Here is a 14,518-nt window from a genome sequence, read left to right as displayed (position 1 = left end):
TTTTATGCAAGTTCAGTGGGCTAACTGAATATTTTATACAAGTTCAATGGACTATCGAAAAACTTTGAAAGTTTAGGGGGCCAATCAACCATTTTGGACAAGTTTAGGGGCAACTGATGTATGAAGTCCTTGATATAAGTTTAGAGGTTGAATCAAACTTATAATATTAGAAAATGATTAAATCATAAATTTATTTTTATAATTTTTTTTTATTATTTTATGCATTTAATTTCCCCACGCTAATTTAAAAATTCTGAACCCGTTTAACACATTAGTGGATGACTTTGACTTGAGTGGTTTTTGGCTATTGCAAATTGAAGAAGTGTTTTATAATAGGCATAACATGCATTTGAACTTTTAAACTATGACTTAGGATCCTGAACTATCAAAATCATCGATCATATCTCTGAATTAGCTAAAAATTATCAATTGAGTCCCCATTCTAAACAAAAATCTCCAATTAAGGTCTCATCGAAAATCATTCAGTTGAACAATTTCATACCTTCTTTCTCAAACTCATTTTGAATTAACACAGATATTATTACAGTCTATATCAAATAGTCACAGTTTTCGTTTTTAGGATATGATACAGACTCAATTGATAATCTTTGCTTAGTTCAGGAACCTAATTAATGAGTTTGATAGTTTTAGATCCTAATTGATTTTGAAGCTTCAATTTAAGGATCCAAATGGGTATAATACCTTTATAATATTAATGTGAAGTTTGTTTCGTGGTACAAAGTGGAAAATAATGGATTCTTTGACAATTGAGTGTTTTAAATATATGAAATTAACCATCCCAATTCCATCATCATCTCTCAAAACACTGTTATTAAAGGAAAGTGTTTGACCCTAACAATTTTTTTTTTTTTAGTGAAGTGTAGATTTTGGTCTAACTTACAAAACAGTTAAAATTTAACTGTCACGTAATGTTTTTAAGTAAGATTAATTTTAGCTACATAACTGAAAATTTGAAAAGACTATTTTAAGAATTATTTAACTGTCATATCGGACTATCCAAATATCAATTATGTCTAAAATATTTAACATGCTATTAATACAGTTATAAAAACTAAGGTTGAAGCTGGCTCTTTATTATGGACCACATATGTTACAATCTGTGAGTTGATAATTGTAAATATAGATTTTGATTAATTAATTTATAGGAAAAAGATATTAATGGGAATTTGTGATGATTATTATTATGACTAGCCGAAAACCCGTGCGATGCACGAAATATGAAACATTTATATAATTTAAATAAATAAATAAATTGAGATATTTACTTATAAGTAATTTTATATCATGCTATGAAGTTTTTTTACATTATGTATATTTGAAATTCATATATAATTTTTTTTATTGATAATTCAAATTAAATTAAATTAATTTTAAAAATAATTGATTAATTTTTTTATAGAATTTTAATTAAAGGTGGATGATTTATTTATTTTTACAAAATTCAATGATTTGTACTTTTTAGTAATTTTAATATATTTTTATATTTTGGAATTCTGTGAAACAATAATAATAATAATAATAAAATAGGAGATTAATTAAGAAATATATTAGAATATAATGAAAACCCAAAAATTGAATTAAACTACAATTAAAATTAAATATTATATTTACGATACAAAAAAATTGAATTAAACTATAATTAAAATTAAATATTATATCTACGATACAAAAGAATTACAATCTATGTTAAAATGGAAGCAACATCAATATATTATGCTATAAACTATTACAATCAATACTTTTCTAATGTTGCACATGAAGAAATTTTATCAATTCAATATGTTACATATAAAAAAAATAAAATTCTTAAGAATTAGTCACAAATTCATTTTGATGATAATCATCTTGCTTGATGGAATTTCATGATCACCAAGTATTCGAATTCAATTATTCATTCTGCTACAATAACCCAATATATCCAATTGAATCAGCTTAATGTGATGATTTCTCCTATTTTCATCTCGTAATATCTCATCAAGATATTCGATCAATTTGTTCTTTATTCTTTCACTGTATAGAATATCAGTCATGCTCGCAGATATCACTTATTTGAATTCATTAATATTTTCTAATAATTATATATTCTTGAATTTCGTAAGCAAAAAAAAATAAACAAAAGAAAAGAAAACAAAAATGAAGGGACAAAAAAAGATAATTAGGAGAGAACCATCTTCCTCTCGTTTTTTTTTTCGAAAATAAGAAAGAATGTCAAGATATAAGCATATAAAGAGGAGAGTGGAAATATTTTTTGTCCATTAATTAAGAATTTTATTTTTTCTTAATGAAGTATTAAGTCCACTCACTAAAAAAAACGTTTTATAATTAATATGTGAAATTAATTCTATTAATTAGAATCATTATGCTCAACGTTTGAGAATTTGAAGAAATTCAAGTAATAATATTTTTTTTAATTAATATTTTCCAATAACCTGTCCTATGATCATGTTTCATTTTCATCTGTTAAAAACTCTTGAAATACTAACAATTTTGTACAAACCATAATATAACAGTTAAAAACTATATAAGCCAATGTTGCAAAAACAATTATCTCAATATCTCATAATTAATGTACATTTTTAGGATTTTGAGCATCAAAATTTATTTTTATTTACCTTCATTTTGAATTTGTATCTAGTATAATCCAAATTCTTCAAGAATAAAATCTTATCAAGTGTATTAGACGCTTACAATCTTTTTTTCTAGAGACCTGAGAAAAAATAACTTCTTGATAATAATAATATAACATAATTTATAATTAAAATAAATTTCATTGTAAGTATAATATTTTAATACATCTTTAATATTTTATTCAATATGTCTCCAACTTCAATGAACAACTATTATGTGAAACTTTATATCTATTTATACCAAAACACGTAAAAATAAAAAATACAATTCATATCAGTTAGATAAACTCAAACTAAAAAAAATGATTGGATTTCAACAGGTTCCGAATTAGAAAAATTAATCTAACTTCAATTAAAGCTAAAAATTAAGTTCATATAAAGCCGAAAATCTAAACTTTAGTTAGAGTTAACAATCGAAACAATAACACCTAGCAACATATACTAAAAAAGAATGCAAATATACAAAATCTTTATTTTAGTCATTTTAAAAAAAAAAGACAAATAAAAAAAGAAATATGGATAAGGTCGTGAGAGGTATGGAACCTGGGTAACGACAGAAATAGAATTTCATCTCTGAAAGATGAAACTATAATAATGATAACTTGCTGGATCCGCTTTGATATTCTTTGCCGGAGTTACCTGCAAAACAAAACCGGAGAAATGATCTCCGGGAAAACTCTCCGACGATCAAGTCAGTTTTTGTAAAAATGAGTCTATAATTTAGCAATAGCTTTGTGGGAAAAAATGTGAACGTACCTCCTCTCTTATTCTTAAGGCCTTTTATAGGTATTTTTTGGGTAACCGCCGAGGGCGGTTACTCCTTAGTGGGCCACGTTCTGAGGGCGGTTACCCCTTTTTAGGCCATGTCCCTTTCGTGGCTTTCATAGCAACGAACGTGGTTCTGAGTGGGAGTCTTGACGCTCCGTTTAGGAATTCGGGGCGGTTTACTCGCTGCGCCCGCTTCCTTCATTCGGGTCCCGTCCAATCTTAGCCCATGGGGCTTTAATATGGGCTGGGCTTGCGAAATGAATATAACCCGTTTTGGGCTTCGCGGGTTATCACATGCCTCCCCCTTGGTCTAGCAAGAGCCCTTTTAGGGTCTTTTTATAGGGGACGCTTCGTCTTTGTCCGATTATTTCAAAGTTTTGAATTTGTGCATTTTCCCTCTTTCGTTTTCTCCGGCGTCGACCTTTTAATTCCGTTACTTCTTTTCCGGCGTTGACCTCTTAATCCTGTCACTTCACTGTGTTGTCTTTTTCATGTAAGTTTTTCTTTTCACATTTATTCCTTGTTCGGCTTTTTGCTTCTATTTTCCTTTTATCGATCATGTCAGACCTCGACTTCGCGCCGTTTGACGACGATTATGTCCGCGAGGTCTCTAACGAGGTCGAAGAGATGGTTGAGGAAGCTTCAACCAGCTCTCCTGGGTGTAATTCTCATCCCACCGACTTCCTTCATCTGGCGAATACAACCGACGAGGGTTTAGGTTTTGACCCCAAAAAGTTGATTCCGCCACCTGTCCCAACCCCTCGTTTGTTACCAAAGAAGGACAGGTCGGGAAGTCTGGTTTGTCAAGAGACAATCGATGATTTGCGGGAGCATTATCCCTGGCTCTGAGGTCTCGAGACTATCATTCCTGGGGAGGATAGGGGACCGAGCGATTTCCCAAAGGGGTACTTCACTATTTTCGTGGCCCAGATTATCTGCGGCTTCACTTATCCGCTGGCGGATGAGATTGCTTCCGTCCTAGGCGGTTACGGAATCGCGCCCGGGCAATTGCATCCTAACGGCTGGGCCGATTTGACTCTGGACAAATTCTTGGCGGATTGTTTGGAGGTTCCCTTTTTGCCCAAAATCTTCTCCAAGATCCACCATTTCAAAAGCTCGGCGGGGTATTTCACTTTCATCCGCCAGAGCGGATACTATGGTTTTGACGAGAAGCTGAACAAGATCCGCGAGTGGGATCGATCTTACTTTTTTATCAAGTTTAATGAGGAAAACCTGAACTTCCTTCGTTGCTGGAGCCGACCCAACGTAAAGAGTTTGAACTTCGGGTATCCCAGCAAGGAAGAATCCGCCGTTATCAAGTTCCTGAAGAGCACTCCTCCTTTTGTATGGACATACGATCAGGCCTTTCATATGCTAAGGAGCCGAGTAGCGATTGCGTACCGCGAGGGGGATCGCATTGTCTATATTCTTTATCGCGTTTTTGTGCAAGGTACTTTTTATTTCCAAGTTGATGGTTTCTTTTAACCCTTTGCAGGGGTGATCCTTTATCTCAAATCGCTGCAGATCGGGAGGCTAAAGCCCTGGCGAGAAGAAAGAAGCGGATGACGGAAACCGCTTCCATTGTAGGGGCGGATCCTTCTGGAGGGACGATTCCTTCTATTGGGGCGGCTTCCCCGGTTAGGGCTTCCGCTTCACAAGGTCCCGCTTCTGCCTCCAAGGATCTTCCTTTAACCAGGAAGCGGAAGATAAGTGCGGATACAGAGTCTTCTCGTTCTAAAAAGAAGAACACTTCTGTGTCCCTTACTGTTGGTGGCGCACCTGTATCCGCCTCGTCTAAAGGAAAGAGCAGTACCCCCATTCACGAGGTATCTTGATCTACTCCCTCTCGTATTGCTACTTTTTCCTCATGAGCTATCTGCCGTTCTCTTGATATTTTTCTTTATGCTTTTGCAGCCAATCCCCGATATTAGCGGATGGTGGACTAGGACTTTCGGCCTGGCCGTGAACTTCTCTTGCAAGGATATTGTATCTTCCATATGCAATGTCCTTGGGCGACTTCCCTCTGCCTCCCGTGTGCGCGAGCAAGTACCGCTCCCTACTGCTGTGGAAGGTATCGAGAAGCGTTCTGTAGAGGTATATTATTGCTTTGTCCTTCGCTTTCAAATATCTTGTGTTCATTGTAACCGCATATTTCTATTCGCCCATTTTTATTTATGAGACGTGTTATATGCAGATTATCAATTTCGCTGAGGGCATTCTCCGAAGGGATGCAGAGCGAGCCAAGGAGTTGGAAAGTCTTGGTACGGAATTGGCGACTCAGAAGTCGCTTTATGATGATGTCCAAGGGAAGGTGAAGGTCCTAGAGGGCACCTGTCAGAAGGCCGTGGGCGAGAAGGAGGAGGCCCTTAAATCCCTTCAGGCCAAGTCCGATGAACTGCAAAAAGCCCTCGACGACCTAGCTGCTTTCAAGGAGGCCCAAAAGAAGAGGGTTGAGGAGATTTTGGCTGAAGATGGCGCCCGCATCTACTGGTATGGGGAGCGGATTCATGCCGCTTATGAGCACGGGCATCAGGGTCTAGTACTTAACCGCCCCAAAGTTCCCATCCCTGAAAAGGATTTAACTGGGGAGTGGGATAAGCTGGAAGCCAAGGATGCTGATATGGATGAGGTACTCTTCTTATATTGGAAGAGTCTTCAGGATCCTCCGATTAGTTGCGAGATCCCTATTCAGCCCGCGGAAGGAGAGGCACCCCAAGCCGTTTCTCAACCTGTGCAAGAGGTACCTCTCGCCGAAGAGGTTACTGAAGCGGTTACCGATTCAAGGGTTGAGGATTCGCTTGAAGTAGATCCTCCTACCGAAGGAGATGAGGGAGTCGCCGCAGTCCAGGAGGGCATTAAGGGCGAAGGAGAGGAAGCTGTAGCATAGCTTAACTTATATTTGGACTTTTGTATGTAAAAACCATGTAACAAACCGCTCTGATATATATATTTTCTTTCGGTTGTTGCTTTTCATATGTGTGTGATTGTCACTTTTTTGCCCTTTATATGTGCCCTTTGTCCTTTTTCCGACTCCATATTTGTGTTTCTTCATAGCTAGGGTGGCCAGACCCTTTTTGCAATTTTGAGTACTCGTTTATTCGCTTAATTTTATGCCTTAACTTATAATTCTTCTTTCGAAAATAATCATAAGTTTTGATCATAAGGTTTTGCGAGTGATGCGTAATCATGCATCCGCCTTTCTTTAACAGGCAACACATTTATGTGTTTTTGATTTTAACCCTAAGGTTTTTTGCGAGTGATGCGTAATCAAGCATCCGCCTTTCTTTAACAGGCAACACATTTATGTGTTTTTTATTTTAACCCTAAGGTTTTTTGCGAGTGATGCGTAATCATGCATCCGCCTTTCTTTAAGAGGCAACACATTTATGTGTTTTTGTAAAGAATCCGCATTTTGTTGTAACATACTGAGTGAATGTAATAACTTTTATTGATGATGATAAAAAGTTTATTACATATGTACACCAATTGTGCGGGATCGAAGCCTCACTAAAACCTTTTATCAGAAAACCCAGTGGGAAAAACTCATAAAAGGAAAAAGAGTACTCGTCATTTCCTCGAACTACTCGGCCTTTCTATATAGGCGTAGATTCTCTAGATTCCAGGTGCGCGGGAGCTTCTTTCCACTCATTTCTTCTATTTCGAAAGTGGCCGGTCCCATCTTCTTGGATACTTTGTATGGCCCGATCCAGTTGATGCCTAGCTTGCCTTTGCCATCTCTAGACTGTATTTTATCTGCTTTTTTCAAGACCAAGTCGTTTTCGTTGATCATTACTTTTCGCACTCTTCTGTCATGGTATTTCTTGATTCTATTGCGGTACATTGCCATTCGCATGTAAGCTTTTTCTCTTCGTTCCTCCACAGAATCCAAAGCATCTCTGATGTTGATAGGATTTTGTGTGTCGCAATAATAAATTATCCGATCTGTGGGCGACTTGATTTCAACAGGTAGGACTGCTTCGGCTCCATAAACTAGCGAGAAAGGTGTTTCGCCTGTTGTTGCCTTTACAGATGTTCTGTATGCCCACAACATATGGGGTATCTCATCCGCCCAACCTGTTTTTTTATCACCTAGCCGCTTCTTGATGCCTTAAACCATGGCCCTGTTGGTAACCTCCGTCATACCATTTGATTGGGGATGGTTTACAGAAGAAAAATGATTCTTGATTCCCATGCTTTCGCAGTATGTTTTGAACTTGGCACAGTTGAACTGGGTGCCATTGTCGGTTATAAGCTTCTGCGGGATCCCAAATTGCATGATAATGTTCTCTCGTAAGAACTCGATCATTCGCTCAGGTTTTTGTGCGGTTACTGCCTCCGCTTCTACCCATTTGCTGAAGTGGTCCACTGCGACTATCAAATACTTCCTTTTCTTTGTTGTTTCTGGGAATGGACCCACTATATCAATTCCCCATGTTGCGAATGGCCACGCCGTCATTATAGTGATTTGTTCAGCTCCGGGAACATGCTTTTCATTCGCATGGATTTAACAGTTGTGACATTCCGCAACCATCTTCTGGGAATCTTCCACCACCTTGGGCCAGTAGTATCCCATCAGTTTGACCTTTCTTACCAATGCCGCCGAAGCTTCGTGCGCGCCACAAATTCCTTCGTGTAGTTCTCGCAGCACATAGTCTCCTTCATTGCGACTAACGCATTTCAACCATGGACATGTGTACGATTTCCGATACAAAGTTCCATCCCGCATTGAGTATCGTGCCGACTGCCCAATTATTTTTCTGGCTAAGCTCTTATCAACCGGCAAATCTCCCTGCTCCAGATATTGACGGATTGGCATCCGCCAATCTTCATCGTCTTCCAGTTCCTCGATGATCATAATCTGATCAACCTCGAATGCTGGTGCCGATTTTATTTCCAAGCTGCATGCTTTTTGACTCCATGGTTCTCTACTTGCCGCTGCTTTTGCCAATTCGTCAGCTTTTGCATTTTGGCCTCGTGGAACATGCACCATCTCCCAAACGACTCCCTTGTGCGTTAACTCTTGTGTCAATCGGCTGACCACCTGATGGTATTTTACTAGCTCCTCCTGTTTCACCAGATAATTTTTTGTGATCTGGTTTATCATGAGTTTGGAATCGCTGTAGATTACCACTCTTTCTGGGGTGAGTTCATTGAGCAACCTCAATCCACATATCATAGCCTCGTATTCTGCGGCATTATTGGTAGTTTTGAAAGTTAATTTTGCTGCATAGTACAGGCGGATAACCTCCGGACCTTTGATGACGATTCCTAGCCTAGCTCCGTCTGCAGATAAGGCCCCATCTGTGTACATGCTCCACTCTTCTTTTTGTGCCTTTGGACATTCATCATCATCCCAGGTGAATTCATTCACGAAGTCGGCGAGCACTTGGCTCTTTAGCGCTGGTCTTCCTTCATAGCGGATATCGAATTCGCCCAGGCGAATTGACCATTCCATCAACCGGCCGGATGCGTCAGGTTTCTGCAGTACCTTTCGCATTGGGATGCCAGTTCTCACAATGACAGTATGCGCCTGAAAATATGGTTTCAATCTAGTCGCCGTGGTTATCACCACGAGGGCCATTTTGTCCAACTTCGAATACCGGAGTTCTGCGTCCTTCAAGACTTTGCTCACGTAGTATACTGGATATTGTTTCCCTTCTTCTTCTCGCACCATCACAGTGCATATCGCCATGCTGGTGACGGATACATAAAGAAACAGATCTTCTCCGTCTTCCGGCCTGATCATTAAGGGCGGATAACATAGTAATCGCTTTATCCCCTCAAATGCTTCTTGACAATCCGGCGTCCATTCAAAGGACTTGGATTTTTTGATGGCATTGTAGAAAGGTAGACATCGCCTAGCTGAGCATGATATGAATCGCCCTAATGCCACCAACCGCCCGTTCAGTCTCTGTACTTCCCTTATGTTCCTTGGCGTCTTCATCTCCATTACTGCTTTAACCTTCTCAGGATTCGCCTCAACCCCTTTGCCGCTAACAATGAAACCCAGGAACTTTCCCGCTCTTGCTCCGAATGTGCATTTCTCTGGGTTCAATTTGAGGCCATATTTGATCAACACTTCTAGGATTTCTTTGATATCCCGCGGGTGGTCTTGCATTTTCTTGCTTTTGATGATCATGTCATCAACATAGATCGAGAAGTTCTCGCCGGATTTGTCTGAAAATATCTTGTTCATCATCCTCTGGTATGTTGCTCCCGCGTTTTTCAATCCAAAGGGCATCACCTTGAAGCAATAAGTCGCCTGGTGAGTTATGAATGATGTTTTGATTTCATCCGCCTTCTCCATGGGTATCTGATGGTAACTGGATTTCACGTCGGTGAATGATAAAGCTTCATATCCTGCAGTTCCATCTACCAATATATCAATGTTAGGAAGTGGATACATATCTTTCGGACATGCCTTGTTCAAGTCGTTGAAGTCGACGCACATTCTGTACGTTCCATTCGGCTTTTTGACTAGCACCACATTGGCTAGCCATTCCGGATAGGTGACTTCTCGCATCCGACCTTAGCAAGTCCGCCACTGCTTTTTCAATCGCCTTTTGCCGCTCAGGAGCATGTCCCCTCTTCTTTTGCCGCACTGGGGTTGCCCCTTTGTCTACATTCAACCGATGGGTTGCTACGTCTGGGCTTATTCCTTTTAACACTTCATTTGGGGCGGCAAATGCCGACTCACATTGGATCAATACCTCGGTAATGGCCTTCTTTGTTTCTTCTGAGAGTCCAGCCGCTATTCGCACGTTCTTGTCATTCGAGATGGCGAATAGTTCCGTTTCTCCCAATGCTTCCGCCGGCAGCTTCTCTTCGACTTTATCCTCCTCTTCCAGTTTTGGTTCAAGTGATAATGTATAGGCCTGTTGAGATACAAGTTGATCACCTTCAACTATGACTCGCCCTTGGTGTGTTGGCAAATGTAACGTTAAATGCTTCATTGAGATGAGCGACTCCGTCTCCGACAGGAATGGCCGTCCCAGAATTATGTTGTAGGCCAGTGGGAGATCAACAATTGCGAATTCTAAATCACCTCGCCATTTTAGATTCTTATCGCCCATTTCTGCCTCCAACACCACCTGCCCACTTGTTTGGGAGGATTGACCCCCAAAACCAGTTACATCCATGAAGGTGTGTTCCACCCGCTCGTCGTTGATTCCCAACTTGTTGAATGCTGTCCGGGTAATGACGTTGCAAGAACTGCCTATGTCGATAAGGACTCGCTTGACGTCCCATCCTTCAATGGCCATCGTGATCACCAGGGCATCCGCATGTGGCTCCGTGATTCTCGCAAATGAGTAATTGAGGGCATCCCCCCTATGTGTGTTGCTCTTTTGCCGTTCACGGTGAGTTCTTTTTGTTGGAGGCTCATAGATTCCGCCTGCTATCACGTTTATCACCCCTTTCTTCTGCTTCTTTTCTGGCCGTGTTTCTCCCTCATGCGGGAGCGTTGTTTGCTCATCAGCTGTTTCTTTTCTTACAAATTGACTCAGCTTGCCTCTCTCGATCAGTTTTTCTATTTCCTTCTTCAGTTCGTAGCAATCATCTGTGTCATGGCCATTCAACCTGTGGAACCTGCAATACTTACTGGGATAGCGCCCCAAACTGGTTCGGCCTTTCACCTCGGGGAACCGCACATCCTTCTTCAAGGGGCTCTTTTCGATCCAAAGTAACACCTCTTGGCGAGTCGTGTTTAGTGGTGTGTGATATCCTCCACCTTGAAAGGGATGATCGCCTCTTCGAACAAAATTACTTTTGGACTGGGTCTGACGCCGACTGTCTGAAGTGGTTCTAGCGGCATCTCTTTCTCGCCGAGTTTGGGCCCTATGTTCCCTGTTGACATCATCCACTTCCATGAATTCCTTTGCTATCTTCATGAGCTCGGCTACAGTGTGTGGTTTGTTACGGATGATTTCTTCCCGCATGCTCCAATCTGTGGTTCCATCCGCCATAATGTTGCGAATACTCACGATATCTGGGTTCTGTAATCGCACCAGGATATCGTTAAAGGCGACAACAAATTCCCTTAGGGAATTATAGTTTCTCTGTTTGATCTCCTTCAGCTGCCTATCTGTCACATCTGCCGCTTTACAGCCCACGAACTTCGCACAGAAATCCCGACTATATTGTTGCCAATTGTGAATAGATTCTGCCGGTAAAGATCGAAACCAATCAGATGCCGCACCGCCCAAAGTTGTCGAGAATAACCTGCAAATTATGCTTTCGCTTGCCCCTGCAACATCCATTAACTCTCTGTAGTTCCTGACATGAGCCTCAGGGTCAGAATTTGGATCCCCATAGTATTTTGGTATGGCAGGTGCTTTGATTCTGTGATCTGGAATGATTCCCGCAACGAAGGGGCAAAAGGTGAATCGCTCTGGACCTCTGCTCTCGGCCGAGGTGAGTACCCCATTCGCTCCATCATGCTCCGTAATTGATCTTCTAAGTCAATATCGGGTACTTGCCGGACCTCTTCCATCCGCTGCTGGTGAATTCTGGATGGCATCCACTCGCCCATCGGTGTTGAGATGGGTGCCTGTTGGTGGACCAATCGCCGTCCCGTTATAGGATCAAAGTTCCATGTGTGCTCACGCCCAGACATAGTTGTGTCAGGCGTCATCAATTCCGAACGTCTGTGAGGAAAAGGGTCCAGTTGTTGTAGCGGAAGAGTGCCTTGCATTCCTGGCAACGGTTGGGATGGCTGCCAGGTTGGAGGTGTCGTCGTAATGAGATCTGGGTGCGAGTAGTTGCTCGGGTGACTGTGTGGATTCATGCGACTATTCTGGCCCACTTGATTTGGCACCTGAGATGGCTGCGGAAGGACAGGTATGACAGGAATAGTCGGTGATTGTGTTGAGATAACCACAGGTTCCTGAGGGGCAGGCGCCATGGCGGTATCGCGTTCGGCGAGGGCGGTTAATAAATTAATCATTCGATCACCAGCCGCCTGGCTCATATTCGAAGCCAAGACCTGTCCTGCCATCTGCACGAAATCGCTATTGGACATCTCCATTTCATTTTGCACCTGCACTTCCAATAAGGGACCCAATTGTCCCGAGGGGCCTGACGAGCTAGGCACCACAGGCTGAGTACCTGCAGGCTGCGAATTTGCAATCCGTGAACCTCGTGAGTTCATGCTAGTGGATCTGGTCGTAACACCGGTCGTTCGTGATGGTTCTGACATGTTCTTCGTGTACCTTTAACCAAGTGTTGGTAAAAAAGGTCCACCTTCACCGCACCAATGATAACTTGCTGGATCTGCTTTGATATTCTTTGCCGGAGTTACCTGCAAAACAAAACCGGAGACAGGATCTCTGGAAAAACTCTCCGACGATCAAGTCAGTTTTTGTAAAAATGAGACTATAATTTAGCAATAGCTTTGTGGGAAAAAATGTGAACGTACCTCCCCCCTTATTCTTAAGGCCTTTTATAGGTGTTTTTTAGGTAACCGCCGAGGGCGGTTACTCCTTAGTGGGCCACGTTCTGAGGCGGTTACCCCTTTTTAGGCCATGTCCCTTTCATGGCTTTCATAGCAACGAACGTGGTTCTGAGTGGGAGTCTTGACGCTCCGTTTAGGAATTCGGGGCGGTTTACTCGCTGCGCCCGCTTCCTTCATTCGGGTCCCGTCCAATCTTAGCCCATGGGGCTTTAATATGGGCTGGACTTGCGAAATGAATATAACCCGTTTTGGGCTTCGCGGGTTATCAAATAACTATTGTTTAATAAAAATAAAACAACACAATTGAGAACAAAAATAACTACAACATATGAAAAAAAAAATCGAATAATCACATTGAGAAACGTAAGAATTTCTTGTAATTTTTGACGATTTTATATTTTCCGATTTTAGTTGTCCATGCATCTTCTATTTTTATCGGATTTCTTCAATTGGAGATATCAGGTAGAAAAAAAAGACAAATAAAAAAAACATGGATAAGGTACCGATAGGTATAGAACCTGGGCAGAAATGGATCTGAACAATCAAACTATAACAACTATTGTTTAATAAAAATAAAACAACAACACAATTGAGAACAAAAATAACTACAACATATGAAAAAACATCGAATAATTACCTTGAGAAACGTAAGAATTTCTTATAACTTTTGTCACTTTTGTGTTTTCCGATTTTAGTTGTCTGTGCATCTTCTACTTCTATCGGATTTCTTCAATTGGAAATATCAGTTTGAAAAAAAACAAATAAAAAAACATGGATAAGGTAGCGAGAGGTATAGAACATGAGTAACAAAGGAAATAGATCTGAAAGATGAAATTATAACAATTATTGTTTAGTAAAAATAAAATAACAACACAATTGAGAACAAAATAATTACAACATATGAAAAAAAATCGAATAATTACCTTCAGAAATATAATACTATCTATCATGACCAATGAATATAATGGTGGAATACTATCTATCATGTTTTATATAGAAAGTTATTTGTAACTTTTGGATTTCCTTTCCTTTGTGTTTTTTTATCTTCCCGTAACTGTTACTTTCTTTTATTATTTTAATTAGCGGGCTAGTAATTGTTTAACATATTATAAATGTAAATGTGTTATTTTTAATTAATTAAATCTTTTTAATCTTGATTATTTTACTACGTTGACAACTCATCAAAAATGCCTCTAAATAGCTTTTCCTCATTTCTCTTTGCTTCCGCTATTATATATAGTATAGATTATAAGTTTGAAATCATTGTTCTCTTACAACTCAAATTTTACACAAATCTGAATCACTCAATATGAGTTTAAAATCATAAAAATAATTAATAAAATGTATTAATATAGTTGATATCACAATAAATTGAGTATATTCGATTTTTTTTTTATGTATTTACAATTTTTTTTGTTATTAAATTCATAATTTTTTTTATAATTTTGCTTTATGAAACACGTGATCTTTATCCTTTATATTATTGAATCATTAGTAAATGGTTTAACCGAAACGCAACCTTTAATGGGAGGTTGAATGTGAGTGAAAATTAAAATTTAGATTTGATCTAAAAATAGGAGTTAAATTCTTAAAATCCATAAACATAATATTAGCCAGTGGTGGAGCCAGCATCGAATGTTCGGAGGCTCTA

Source organism: Euphorbia lathyris, chromosome 8 (genome assembly GCF_963576675.1).
Source record: "Euphorbia lathyris chromosome 8, ddEupLath1.1, whole genome shotgun sequence".
Lineage (NCBI taxonomy): Eukaryota > Viridiplantae > Streptophyta > Magnoliopsida > Malpighiales > Euphorbiaceae > Euphorbia > Euphorbia lathyris.
The sequence above is the reverse complement of the archived record's forward strand: the minus strand, read 5'-3'. Positions refer to the sequence as shown.